The following is a 13,641-nucleotide window of genomic DNA, read 5'->3' as shown; positions in this document are numbered from 1 at the left end:
AAATGGACATGGTCAGATGCTATCTATCCAAGACATGTAAAGAAACCCAGCAATCAGACAGCCAAGCTGCTAATACAATGCAACTTGCTTAGAAATATCCGTGTCAGAAGACTGGAAGGTGAGTCTAGTTTTTAACAGTCTCAAAGCAGATTCAGAGAACCACCATTTAGATTTAGAGGGAAATCATGCCTCACCCATTGTGGCAGTATACTACCCTTGCCTGCCCCCCAGCCTGACTCTTCACTCGTAACCCTGCTTGGGCGATAACCATCAGTGGCGATCGTGAAGAATGCATCTGGTTGTGACAGCTGAACCAGGTTCAGTGTGGACTCAGGGGACACATATCCAATGAATTTCTTGCAGAGGTATTCTGAACTCCAAAAGTTCAATCTCTTTCTCTCAGCAAAGGAAAATTTCCATAGCATGAGTTTTTATTCTTTCAATTATCTAAAATAGTTTCACTATTGAAACGGACAGTAAATCAACTTTCAGTTTTCTTTCTTATTCTCTTCATTAGCAAAAGTTTCAAACAAACAATGCATACACAGTCTTCTAAAATGAGAAGTTGTAGACCTACTGTAAAAGTATTTTGGCTTCCATCAGGAAAATGATAAAAGAATCTCCCAGTCGGGACCTTTGGAGTGACAGTTATGGTTTTTGTCCTAATCTATTTTGGTTTTCATGCATGCTATCCAAGGTGTTGTTTTTCTGTATGCTGTCTGTAAGCACACCACTCTTTAATACAAGAACTTTTCCATAATGAAAATAAATTATTTTTTTTTAACATTATCCATGATGCACTTTTCCTAACCTCCAATACTTGCAAGAAAATAATCTGAGTTTGAAATCCCTTCTCATATGAGGAGAAACTACACATTAAAACTGAATTGGATACCATTTGTCAAGGCACATTATTTATTTGAGTTGTCTTTCCAAATAAAGAGTTGATCTGTTTGCATGACATTAAAGCTGTCTAATTACATTACAATAATTATATTAATCATATTAATTATGTTAATTAGAATGAACAGCAGATGGTGTAGCAGTTCCATCTTGTTCCATTTATCACATAGTGATTGTTTTTGTAATCAAGAAAAAATTATGTGTAAAACGTGCAGCTGTGACAAGAACTCTCTGATTTTTTTGCTCAAATTATCTGCAGTCATAGGACCTTCAGAAAGACCAATAGTAGACTGACAATTTGGGTGACGACTCTGAAACTGGAGAGATACAGACTAAAAATCAGAAATGATCGGAAAGTAAATATTAACTAGGTTTTAATGCTTAGGATCAGAGAAACTCACAGTTTGTGATTTACAATGACCAAGAGAGTATTTCTGTGTTATAAGCCAATGGTTGGTTGCACCTCTGTTAAACCATATATAAGAAAAAGTGATGTTCAACAGCAGCTGGGATAGAGGAGTGAGAAAATGTATGGAGAGAACCAGCCCTGCAGCCCCCAAGGTCTGTGCAGAAGGAGGGCAGGAGGTGCTCCAGGAACGGAGCACAAATTCCCCCGCAGCCTGTGGAGAGGCCCCTGGTGGAGCAGGTGTAGTGGGTTTACATGGCAAGGTTTTGGTAGCAGGGGGCCATAGGGGTGGCTTCTGTGAGAAGAATCTAGAAGTTGCCCCAAGTAAGGTAAGGGCCCCACTGCTGACCAGAGCCGAGCCAATAAGCGATGTTGTTTGCGCCTCTGTAAGAGCATATTTAAGACAGGGGAAAAAAAAAACGCTGCGCGACACAGCAGCTGGGAGAGTGAGAGGGGTGAGAAACAGCCTTGCAGGCGCCAAGGTCAGTGAAGAAGGAGGGTGAGGCGCTCCAGGTGCCGGAGCAGAAGTCCCCTGCGGCCTGTGGTGAGGACCATGGTGAAGCAGGCTGTCCCCCTGCAGCCCATGGAGTACCACGGTGGAGCAGGATTCCATGCTGCAGCCCATGGAGGAGACCACGGTGGAGCAGGTGGACCTGCACCGACGGAGGCTGCAGCCTGTGGAGGACCCCCGCTGGAGCAGATTCCGGGCCGGACCTGTAGCCCGTGGAGAGGAGACCATGCAGGAGCAGGGGGTCTGGGGAGCACTGCTGCCCGTGGGGGACCCGTGCTGGAGCAGTTTGCTCCTGAGGGATGGACCCCGTGGTATGGACCCATATCTGGAGCAGTTCTTCAAGAGCTGCTGCCTGTGGGCAGCCCACGCCGGATCAGTTCATCAAGGACTGCATCCTGTGGGGGGGCACCCACAGCACAGGGGATGAGAGTGACCAAGAAGGTGTGGCAGAGAAGAAGCGCTATAGACTGACCATAACCCCCGTTCCCCCATTCCCCTGTTCCAGTTGGGGGGAGGAAGTGGAAGAGGGCGGATGGGAGGAAGGCGCTTTTGGTTTCTTTCCTCTGTTTCTCACTTCTCTAGCTTTTTATTAATAGGCAATAAATCTTACTATCTCCCTATGCTGAGTCTGTTTTGCCTGTCACAATAATTATTGAGTGATCTCCCTGTCCTTATCTCAACCCTTGAGTCCTTTTCATCGTATTTTCTCACCCTTTCCCTTTGAGGAGGGGGAGTGAGAGAGCAGCCGTGCTGGAGCTCGGCCACCCACCCGAGTGAAACTACCACAGCAGGCTGTCCCCCTGCAGCCCATGGGTCCCACATGGAGCAGATCTCCATGCTGCAGCCCGTGGAGGAGCCCCCGGTGGAGCAGGTGGATGTGGCCTGGAGGAGGCTGCGGCCCATGGAGAGCCCCCGCAGGAGCAGGCCCCGGGCCGGAGCTGCAGCCCGTGGAGACTCCAGAGTGAAGCATGGGATCTGGCAGGAGCTGCTGCCCATGGGGGACCCGTGCTGGAGCAGTTTGCTCCTGAAGGATGGGCCCTGTGGTACAGACCCGTGTGGGAGCAGTTCTTTAAGAACTGCAGCCTGTGGGAAGCCCACGCAGGATCAGTTCAGGAAGAACTGCATCCCGTGGGAGGGACCCCATGCTGGAGCAGGGGCTGAGTATAGATGAAGAAGCGGCAGAGATGAAGTGTTACGGACAAACTGAAAACCCCATTCCCCATCCCCCTGTGCCACTTGGGAAAGGGGAAGGGGTAGAGTCAGGAGTCAGAAGTGAAGTTGAGCTTAAGAAGAAGGGAAGATGGGGGTAGTGCGCTTTCAGGTTTTGTTTTTTTTTGGTTCTCACTGCCTTACTCTGTTATTAATTGCCAATAAATTATATTAATCTTCCCTAAGTCAAGTCTGTTTTGTCTGAGACGGTAATTGGTGGAAAATCTCAATCCCCTGTCTTTATCTCAGCCCATGAGTTTTTTCATTCTGTTTTCTCCCCCTGTCCTGTTAAGGAGGGAAGTGAGAGAGATGCTTGGTGCGACCTGGTGGCCAGCCAAGTCAACCCACCACCAGTGCTCATTCGTTTAAAAAAAAGTATCACTAATGGCAAAATAGAAATGCTTATGTTCAATCAATTGTATTTTATCACACACTGAAATGTTGCTATAACATATTGATAGTTCATGGACAAAGGAATCTTCCCAGCACAAAAATTCTCAGTAAACCTAAGGTTGCTGCTAAACAAGTTTGCTGCATGATGCTTAGCATACAATTTATTGCCTTACTGAGTTAGGGCTGAAGAGATTGTTCATATGCAAAAGTATTCATAAATATGGCTAATAGATCTGGCTATGAAATAGATTTTTTATAAAGGGAGCTTTCCAGGAACATTTCCAAAATTGCCTTTTTCCCTTCTAATTCAATTTTCTTTGGTGGTTAGATGAACTCTCAGACAAGTGTGTTGTCTTTTCATATTATTTCCACCACCATAAACACAAGCAAGTTCCCCAACATGTGTGTTGCTCTGGTTAACATGTAGAATAAAGCTTCACATAGGAAACCACAAATTGTCTGCTGAGATTTTTCAACCATTTTCCTTTATAAATGTAAAGCATGCTTTTGTTCATGGGCTTCTAATGTTTCTATCTAGTCTTTGAAATTCAGAAAGGTAAAATAAATGCCTATTCTTTTACCTTAAGGCAGACTACTAAGTGCTTTTAAGTTTCACTGATTTGACTAAAGAAAAATTAAAATTAAAATTAAAATTAAAAGGATATTTTAAATAACAATTCTGTTTGTTTGTTTGTTCGTTTTTTCTTCATAGCACTGCAGTGTTGGCAGCATGCATAAGTTGTCAGTTCTCCAAGAACATAGTGTGTGTACTATATTCGTACCTCATTTTAATTGCTCTTGATGGGCTCAAACTTGAGTCAGGCCTACTGTTAGACAAAGCCAGTCTCGGTATCACTGTTTTGAGGCCATTGTCTGACAATGCAGATTTCTTTGAAGAGTAAGGTGTTTCTTCTGATTTTGGCAATAGTTAACATGAAAATGCACTGGTCCTGTGTTTACGGAGGTCTGAAGCATCAGACCAGTGATGAGACATGACTCCCTCTAAGTTATGTCCATTCCTCCCCTAGATACTGCATACTCTTAAACCTCTGTGTTTTTCTTTTTTTCAGCCAGGGAGGTGTCTCTCTGCTCTTGATGTATTTAAATGGAGGAATCCTTGCACATCGTGTGTGATATTTTGTACAGTTGAGCAGCCTACAGTGAGAAGAAGCCTTGGCTCTCAAATACAGCTTCTTCAGGTCTAGCTTTGGCCAAAACTCAGGCAAGATCATAGAATCACAGAACGGTTGAGGTTGGAAGGGGCCTCTGGAGGTCCTCTGCTCCAGTCCTTTAATCATATTTGTGGCCGGCAATACTAGGCCTAATGCAGCCCAGGAGACCATTAGTTTTCTTTGCTACAAGGGAGCATTGCTGACTCATGTTCAACCTAGTGTCCACCAGGACCCCAGGTCCTTTTCTGCTAAGCTGCTTTCCAACTGGTCAGTCCCCAACATGTACTGGTGCCTGGGGTTGTTCCTTCCCAGGTGCAGGACTTTGCACTTCCCCATCCTAAATTTCATGAGGTTCCCATCATCCTGTTTCTCCAGCCTATCCAGGTCTCTGGATGACAGCATGACCTTCTGGCATATCAGCCACTTCTCCCAGTTTCGTGTCATCTGCAAATTTTCTGATAGATTTCCTGAAGTAAAAGCTGATATTTTTCTGAGGAATGCCCTCAAGTTGTGCCATGGGAAGTTCAGGTTGGAAATTAGGAGAAATCTATTCTCAGAAAGCGTAGTTAGGCACTGGAACGGGTTGCCCAAGGAGGTGGTGGAGTCACCATCCCTGGGGGTGTTTAAGGACAGATCGGACCTGGCGCTTAGGGACACAGTTTATTGGGTAATATTGGCGGTAGTGGGGTGGTTGGACCAGATGAGTTTGTATGTCTTTTCCAACTTTAATGGTTCTGTGATTCTCTTCTGTAGTTGCTGGGGTGCTACACAATGTCTTTGGCTTGAGCAAGCAAACTGTGCAGAGAATCAGTAAACTCAAAATGCTGTAGAGAAATTGGGTAAAGCTCTACCACTGTGCTCACAGTGGTGGCCTTCTCCAACTGTCACTCAGATCAGTAGGAACCGTAGATGTTTAGTAACATGGGGAAGAGCTAAGAAAAACTGACACAAGATCCATTGTTTCTTTGAGTAAATCCTCCTGTCAGATTTCTAGATGCTGTAGAATTCTGTTCTGTCAATGATGCCTCCCATAAACTATAAGAATACTATGTAAATACTGAACCACAGGAATGCAGATTTTCTGGTTATACAAGTGGTGGAGAAGTTTTGCAATGTTTGGGCCTTATGTCTGAGAAATCTCTTCACATGTCTGAAAACAACTTTTTCTAGCAGATCTAAGTAATTTGCTATCACTCAAATGAGCTGGGAAAATAAGCTCTTTTAACTCTGGAACTTAATAATGTATTTTTGTAAAGATTTTAATGATATTGTGAACATTTTTAGAGCAAAACTTGTAGCAAAATGAGGTTTCTCAAAAACATGTTTCATATAAACAAAGTTCAAAATTCCTGTAAGAGGCATTGTCATTGTACAAAGAAGCAGGAAGCTACCTAGACATTTTATCATACAGATCAAAGGACAATATAGGTGCTTTAATAGAATGTAGATGTTCTCATACAATCAAAAGAAAAACAAAAGCAAACAAAGTTTTCAAATGTTTCAAATGACTAGTTCGATGACTAAATGAGCAGTTCTTATTGGTTTACAGATGCTTCTGTGGCCTTGTGTTCACAAATCCAAAACCATTCTTGTCTGCTAGCACTATGATTACAAGCAGATCTCATCATGTTATAAGAAGCAGGAGGCTGACACCCTTTTTTTCCATAAAGCCCCTTACTCTGCTTTTGTATTACTTCTGCAACTTGTGTTGGTTGATAGCTGGTTAAATGTGAACCAGCAGTGTGCTCAGGTGGCCAAGAAAGCCACCACCATCCTGGCTTGTATCAGACACAGTGTGGCCAGCAGGACTGGGGAAGTGATTGTCCTTATGTACTCACCTCTGGTGAGGCTGCACCTCAAGTACTGTGTTCAGTTTTGGGCCCCTCACTACAAGAAGGACATCGAGGTGCTGGAGTGTGTCCAGAGAAGGGCAATGAAGCTGGTGAGGGGTCTGGAGCACAAGTCTTATGAGGAGCAGCTGAGGACATTGGGGTTATTTAGCCTAGAAAAAAGGTGGCTCAGAGGAGACCCTATTGCTCTCTACAACTATTTCAAAGGAGGCTGTAGCAGGGTAGGGGTCAGTCTCTTCTCCCAGGGAATAAGCAGCTGGACATGGGGAAATGGCCTCAGGTTGCACCAGGGGAAGTTTAGGTTGGATATTAGCTACCAGCAGACTGTTGCAGTTCTCATGTCCCAGACTGCCAGTGCTGCGTGCTCACAGGATTTTTTCCTGAACTTTGTGTTCCAGAAATGTGCAGTAGGAAATACTTTCTTAGCAGGATTTCCTCTGGTAAGAAAAGAACTTCCTGTTTCTGCAGTCATAGGAATTGTTTTCTACAGTTATGGCCACAGACCGTTCATAGTGCAAAGTTAGTGTATTGGTTTATTTAAAAGGCAATAAACAGAAAAATGCGATGCTCACTGGTTAGGACAGAAATAAAAGGAGGTAAGAGGGTCGAAAGGCTTGGGTCTGAAGGTGAGGCCAGAAGGTTGGCAGATGGGGAAATGGTGTACTAACACAGTGAGTAAGCACTATAAAAACATCATTTTTTGGAGAAAGCGAATAGCCCCGATTTAGTGCTTTTGCAGCTGTGCCAGCTGGTTAGTGTCTCTGGCTGGTGGTCATCCCCAAAGCCATGAGCTGAGATGAAGGAGAACACTAAAGAGATCATTATGCAGCAGAAGACTATCAGGAATCCCACTGCGCCTTCACCTCAGGCAGCCAGCCCAAGTAGTCCCCAGTGTAGAGGATCTGTATCTTGGACCAAGCATATTCCTCTTCTGTCCTAGGACAGGAGAGCTGGTGTGTTATGGACAGCACATTTCTGGAAGCTGACGTGGAGCCTTCTCCTCTCTGATTTAGGCTTCCAGGTGGTACAAAAGTCTGTGGCCATGTCAGGACTGCCATTTATCCTAAGAGATTGTACAATGGACAGATACATCTTAACTATCAAGATCCCAAGAAGATCTGAGTTATTACTTTAGGGATAATAGGTACAGATCCAGCGCCTGGGCAAAGAGCATGCCGATGTAGAGACAGTGAAGGAGTGCAAGTAGGCACACTCAGAATGATTCTTTATCTGAAACCTGAAAAAATACAGGAAGAAAAAAGTGATTACTAAATAATTTCTTCTACTAAAGAGCCAAATATTTCAGCCTGCTGTAAAACAAACTTCCGCTGAAGTAGTTTCCAGTTGACTTTTGTCCCCAGGACATGGTAGTTTCAGCTGCTCAAAACAAGGTGAGCAACAAATCCTGTTAGAAAAGCCCGTTTAGCTCATGCACTGCTGCATAAATCCCCATTTCTGTGAACAGACAATACCAGATATCACATGGTAACAGGAGGAAAAACAAAAGACAGCTTATGATATCCGCAGCCTATAATTACTGAGGCCAAAAATGTTCAGAGCAGGGCAGGGGGGAGCTTGTTAGGCCTGATGCAGAGCTGTTTTATCCCTCACATTTTCTAGTATAAACAGTGGCAGAATCTGGGATGTTTGCAGCTTATTACAAATTCACTAAAGCCAGTCTGATTTTTCTTATGAAGATGCTTAATCCATCTGAAGATGATCTGAAGAGCTGAACTTGACTAGAGATGTAAAAAATGTCAAGAAGTTTTCCTTGAAGTGCATAGGGCAACAAAGGAAGATAAAAGAAACTGTATCCCCTCAATAAGCAAAACAGGAGACCTGGCTACAACCAACATGGAGAAGGCTGAGGTACTCACTGGCTTTTTTTTGTCTCCGTCTTCACCAGCAAGTGCTCTAGCCATAGTGTCCACTTCACAGAATCCAAAGGCAGGGACTGGGAGAACAATGCACTGCCCACTCTAGGAGAAGATCAGGTTCAAGACCATCTAAGGAACCTGAAGGTACACAAATCCATGGGACCTGATAAGGATCCTGAGGGAACTGGTAGACGAAGTTGCTAAACCACTGTCCATCATATTTGAAAAGTCGCAGCAGTCCGGTGAAGTTCCCAAGGACTGGAAAAGGGGAAGCATAACTACCATTTTTTAAAAGGGGAAAAGACCTAGGGAACTACAGACCAGTCGGTCTCACCTCTCTGTCTGCCAAGGTCATCGAGCAGATCCTCCTGGAAACTATGCTAAGGCACATGGAAAATAAGGAGGTGATTGGTGACAGCCAACATGGCTTCACTAAGGGCAGATGGTGCTTGACAGGCCAGATGGTGGCCCTCTGTTGTGGGTTACAGCCTTGGTGGATAGTGAAAGAGCAACTGACATCATCTACCTGGACTTGTGGAAAGCATGACAATGTCCCCCATCACAGAATCACAGAACGGCCGAGGTTGGAAGGGACCTCTGAAGACCATCTAGTCCAACCCCCCTGCTGAGCAGGATCACCTAGAGCACATTGTGCAGGATGGCATCCAGGTAGGATTTGAATATCTCCAGAGAAGGAGCCCCCACAGCTTCTCTGGGCAATCTGTTCCAGTGCTCTGTCACCCTCACAGTAAAGAAGTGCTCGCTCATATTCAGCCAGAACTCCCTGTGCTTCAGTTTATGCCCATTTCCTCTTGTCCTCTTGCTGGGCACAACTGAAAAGAGACCAGCTCCATCTCCTTGACGCCCTCCCCTCATATACCTATACACATTGATGAGGCCTCTCCTCAGTCTTTTCCTTTCCAGGCTAAATAGGCCCAGTTCCCTCAGCTTGTCCTTGTACAACAGGTGCTCCAGGCCTCTAATCATCTTTGTAGCCCTCCTCTGGACTCACTGCAGTAGCTCCATGTCCCTCCTGTACTGGGGAGCCCAGAACTGGACACAGTACTCCAGGTGTGGCCTCACCAGGGCTGAGTAGAGGGGCAGGATCACCTCCCTTGACCTGATGGCAACACTCTTCCGAATGCACCCCAGGATGCTGTCAGCCCTCCTGGCCACATGGACACATTGTTGGCTCATGGTCAGCCTGCTGTCCACCAGGACTCTCAGGTCTCTCTCTGCAGAGCTTTGTGTCATCAGCAAACCTGCTGAGGGTGCACTCTGTTCCATTGTCCAGGTCGCTGACGAATAAGTTGAACACTGGACCCAGTACTGACCTCTGGGGGACACCGCTAGCTACGGGCCTCCAGCTAGATTCTGTGCCACTAAGCATCCACCAAATATAGAGGCTTAGAGCACAGACATCTGAATTGTAGAAATATAGAGTTATAGAATCACAGAATCGTAGAATATCCTGAGTTGGAAGGGACCCATAAGGATCATTGAGTCCAAATCCTGGTTCCACACATTACTGCCTAAAAATTAAACCACGTCTGAGAGCACTGTCCAGCTTCATGCCTTCAGGTCCAGAGGGAAGTGTGGCTGGTCACCAGAGAGAAGTGATCAGTGTCTGCCCCTCCACTCCCCTTGTGAGGAAGCTGTAGGCTGCCACAAGGTCTCCCCTCCTCTTCAGTCTCCTCCAGGATGAACAAACCAAGTGACCTCAGCCACTCCTCTTATGTCTTGCCCTCTAGACCCTTTCACCATCTTCATAGCCCTCCTTCGGATGCTCTTGAGTAGTTTTATGTCCTTCTTATATTGTAGCACCCAAAACTGCATGCAGCACTCAAAGTGAGGCCACAACAGCGTAGAGCAGAGGGGAGCAATCACTTTCCTTGGCAGGCTAGCAATGCTGTGCTTGATGCACCCCAGGATTTGGTTGGCCCTCCTGGCTGCCAGGGTGCACTTTTGACTCATATTTAACTTGCCATTGACCAAAATCCCCAGATCCCTTTCCGTGGAGCTGATCTCCAGCCTCTTGTCCCCCAGTCTGTAAATATAGCCAGCATTGCCCCTTCCCAGGGGCAGAATCTGACACTTGTTAAACTTCATAGAGATGATGAATGCCCAGCTCTCTAATTTGTCAGGATCTCTCCGCAAGGCCTTTCTACCCTGTAGTGGGTTTACGTGGCAAGGTTTTGGTAGCAGAGGGCCATAGGGGTGGCTTCTGTGAGAAGGATCTAGAAGCTGCCCCATGTTTGGTAAGGGCCCCACTGCTGACCAGAGCCGAGCCAATAAGCGATGTTGTTTGCGCCTCTGTAAGAGCATATTTAAGACAGGGAAAAAAAAAAACGCTGTGCGACACAGCAGCTGGGAGAGTGAGAGGAGTGAGGAACAGCCTTGCAGGCACCAAGGTCAGTGAAGAAGGAGGGGGAGAGGCGCTCCAGGTGCCGGAGCAGAAGTCCCCTGCGGCCTGTGGTGAGGACCATGGTGAAGCAGGCTGTCCCCCTGCAGCCCATGGAGTACCATGGTGGAGCAGGATTCCATGCTGCAGCCCGTGGAGGAGACCACGGTGGAGCAGGTGGACCTGCACCAACGGAGGCTGCTGCCTGTGGGCAGCCCACGCCAGATCAGTTCAGCAAGGACTGCATCCCGTGGGAGGGACCCCACAGTACAGGGGATGAGAGTGACCGAGAAGGAGCGGTGGAGAAGAAGCGCTATAGACTGACCATAACCCCCATTCCTCCATTCCCCTGCGCCGCTCGGGGGGAGGAGGTAGAAGAGGGTGGATGGGGGGGGGGGCTCTTTTGGTTTCTTTCCTTTGTTTCTCTCTTCTCTAGATGGTCAGTAATAAGCAATAAATCTTACTGTCTCCCTATGCTGAGTCTGTTTTGCCTATCATTATAATTACTGTGCGATCTCCTTGTCCTTATCTCAACCCTTGAGCCCTTTTCATTGTATTTTCTCCCCATTCCTCCTTGAGGAGGAGGAGTGAGAGAGCGGTTGTGGTGGAGCTCGGCCGCCCACCTGAGTAAAACCACCACATACCCTCAACATCCGCAAACTTATTTAATACACCTTCAAGTCCTGTATCGAAGTCATTTATGAAAACATAAAAGAGAACTGGCCCTAAACTGGAGCTCTGACGAATCCCACTGGAGACTGGACGCCAGCCTGAAGTAACCCCATTTACTATAACCCTTTAAGCCTAACCCATCAGCCAATTATTCACCCATCATATTATGTTTTTATCTAGATGTATGTTGGATATTTTGTTCAGAAGGATATTGTAATGAACAGTATTGAAAGCTTTCCTGAAATCCACAAAGATTACATCAACTGGCTTCCCTTGGTCAACTAGGTAGGTGACCTTGTCATGAAAGGAAATTAAGTTCATTAAGCATAACCTTCACCACATGAACTCGTGTTGGCTATGATCAATGACCACATTGTCCTTCACCTGTATTTCAATAACTCCCAGAGTAATTTTCTCCATAATTTTACCAGGCACTGAACTGAGACTGAAAAGCCTGTAATTGCCAGGGTCTATTTTCTTGCCCTTCTTGAAAACAGTAACTTTTGCCAGTTTCCAGTCGAACAGGACCTCTCCAGAATCTCAAGACCACTGAAAAATGAGAGAGGTCTTGCGATGACACCAGCCAGCTCTTTGAGTACCCTGCGAAGAAGCCCTTCACGCTCCATAGACTTATATGCATCCAGGTGGAGCAGCAAATCCTCCACAAGCTCGGGGTTGGCTGGAAGTTTATTGTTACCGCAGTCATGGTCCTCCAACTCAGAGCCCACCATCGGTGTTGAAGACAGAGGGGAAGAAGGCATTGAGCATCTCTGCTTTGTCTACGTCCCTATTTCTGAGCTGACCATCCTCATCAAGTAATGGACCAATGTTTGCTCTGGTCCTCCTTTTGCTGTTAGCATATTTTAAAAAACCCTTTAAAAGAGCTCCCACAGTACTGGTCAGCTTCAACTCTAATTGAGCCCTGGCTGCACAAAAGTTCTCCCTACAATGGTGAACGGCATCTCTATAGTCCTTCCATGTCACCCAACCTCGTTTCCAGAAGACACACACTTTCTTTTTCTGCCTAAGGTCTACAAGAAGATCTCTGCTCAGCCAAGCCAACCTTCTGCCCTGCTTGCTTGACTTCCAGCATTTTGGAATTGCCTGTTCCTGTGCTCATAAGAGGTGGTACTTAAAAACTGAGTAGCACTGATGGGCACCAATGTCTTCAAAAAAATATCTTAAAAAAAAAAGTCCTGGGGGATCTTGCTCACCAGTTCCCTGAGCAGCTCCGTATGGGAGTCTGCTTGCTTTCCCCATATACAGGGTTGAAGTTCTGGTGGCAGTTCTCCTCCTCTCACCAGATATTTTAAATTTGATTACTTATTTCACAGTCACTATGGCCAAGATGGCCACCAATTGCCACTCCACCCAAGAGATCCTCTCTGTTCACAAGAAACAGATCTAGGAGGGCACCTTTCCTAGCCGGCTCCCGTAGTACCTGTACCTAGAATTAGTATCTCCCATAGTACTTGTACTTGTAATTACCACGGTCTTCTTTCTTGCCCTTCTTGAAAATTGCAACAATGTTTGCCAGCTTCCAGTCAACTGGAACCTCCCCATGATATCCTTATCTCTAAATTGGAGGGACATGGATTTGAGGGATGGACCGCTCGGTGGGGAAGGAATTGACTGGATGGTCGCACTCAAAGAGTTGTGGTCACTAACTGAATGTCCAGGTGGAGACAAGTGATGAGTGGTATCTCTCAGGGCAGGTATTGGGACTGGTATTAATTAACATGTTTGTTGGTGACATGGACAGTTGGATTGAGTGCACCCTCTGCAAGTTTGCCAGTGACACAAAGCTGTGTGGTGCGGTTGACATGCTGTAGGGAAGGGATGCCATTCAGAGGGACCCGGAGTGGTGGGCACATGCAAACCTGTGAAGTTCAACAAGGCCAAGCACAAGGTCCTGCCTCTGGTCTGGGGCAATCCTAAGCACAAATACAGGCTGGACGGGGAATGGATTGAGAGCAGCTCTGAGGAGAAGAACCTGGAGGTGTTGGTGGTTAAAAACTCAACGTGAGTTGGCAATGTGCACTTGCAGCCTAGAAAGCCAACTGTATCCGGGGCTGTATCAAAAGAAGGTCAGCAGGTTGAGGGATGCGATTCTTCCCCTCTATTCTGCTCTCATGAAACCCCACTTGGTGTACTGCATTCAGCTCTGGGGCCCCCAGCACGAGAAAGACATGGACCTGTTGGATTGGGTCCAGAGGAGGGCCACAAAGATGATCAGAGGGCTGGAGC

At 46.3% G+C, this 13,641-nt stretch overlaps 1 protein-coding gene across 2 annotated transcripts in view; it reads right to left on the bottom strand.

Annotated features, from left to right (window-relative positions):
* LOC106046297 (killer cell lectin-like receptor subfamily F member 1) overlaps positions 1 to 13,641 on the bottom strand; it is a 39,178-nt gene that overhangs the window by 17,478 nt on the left and 8,059 nt on the right. The gene's annotated exons all lie outside the window — the stretch shown is intronic.

Source organism: Anser cygnoides, chromosome 1 (genome assembly GCF_040182565.1).
Source record: "Anser cygnoides isolate HZ-2024a breed goose chromosome 1, Taihu_goose_T2T_genome, whole genome shotgun sequence".
Taxonomy (NCBI): Eukaryota; Metazoa; Chordata; class Aves; order Anseriformes; family Anatidae; genus Anser; species Anser cygnoides.
The sequence above is the reverse complement of the archived record's forward strand: the minus strand, read 5'-3'. Positions and strand labels throughout refer to the sequence as shown.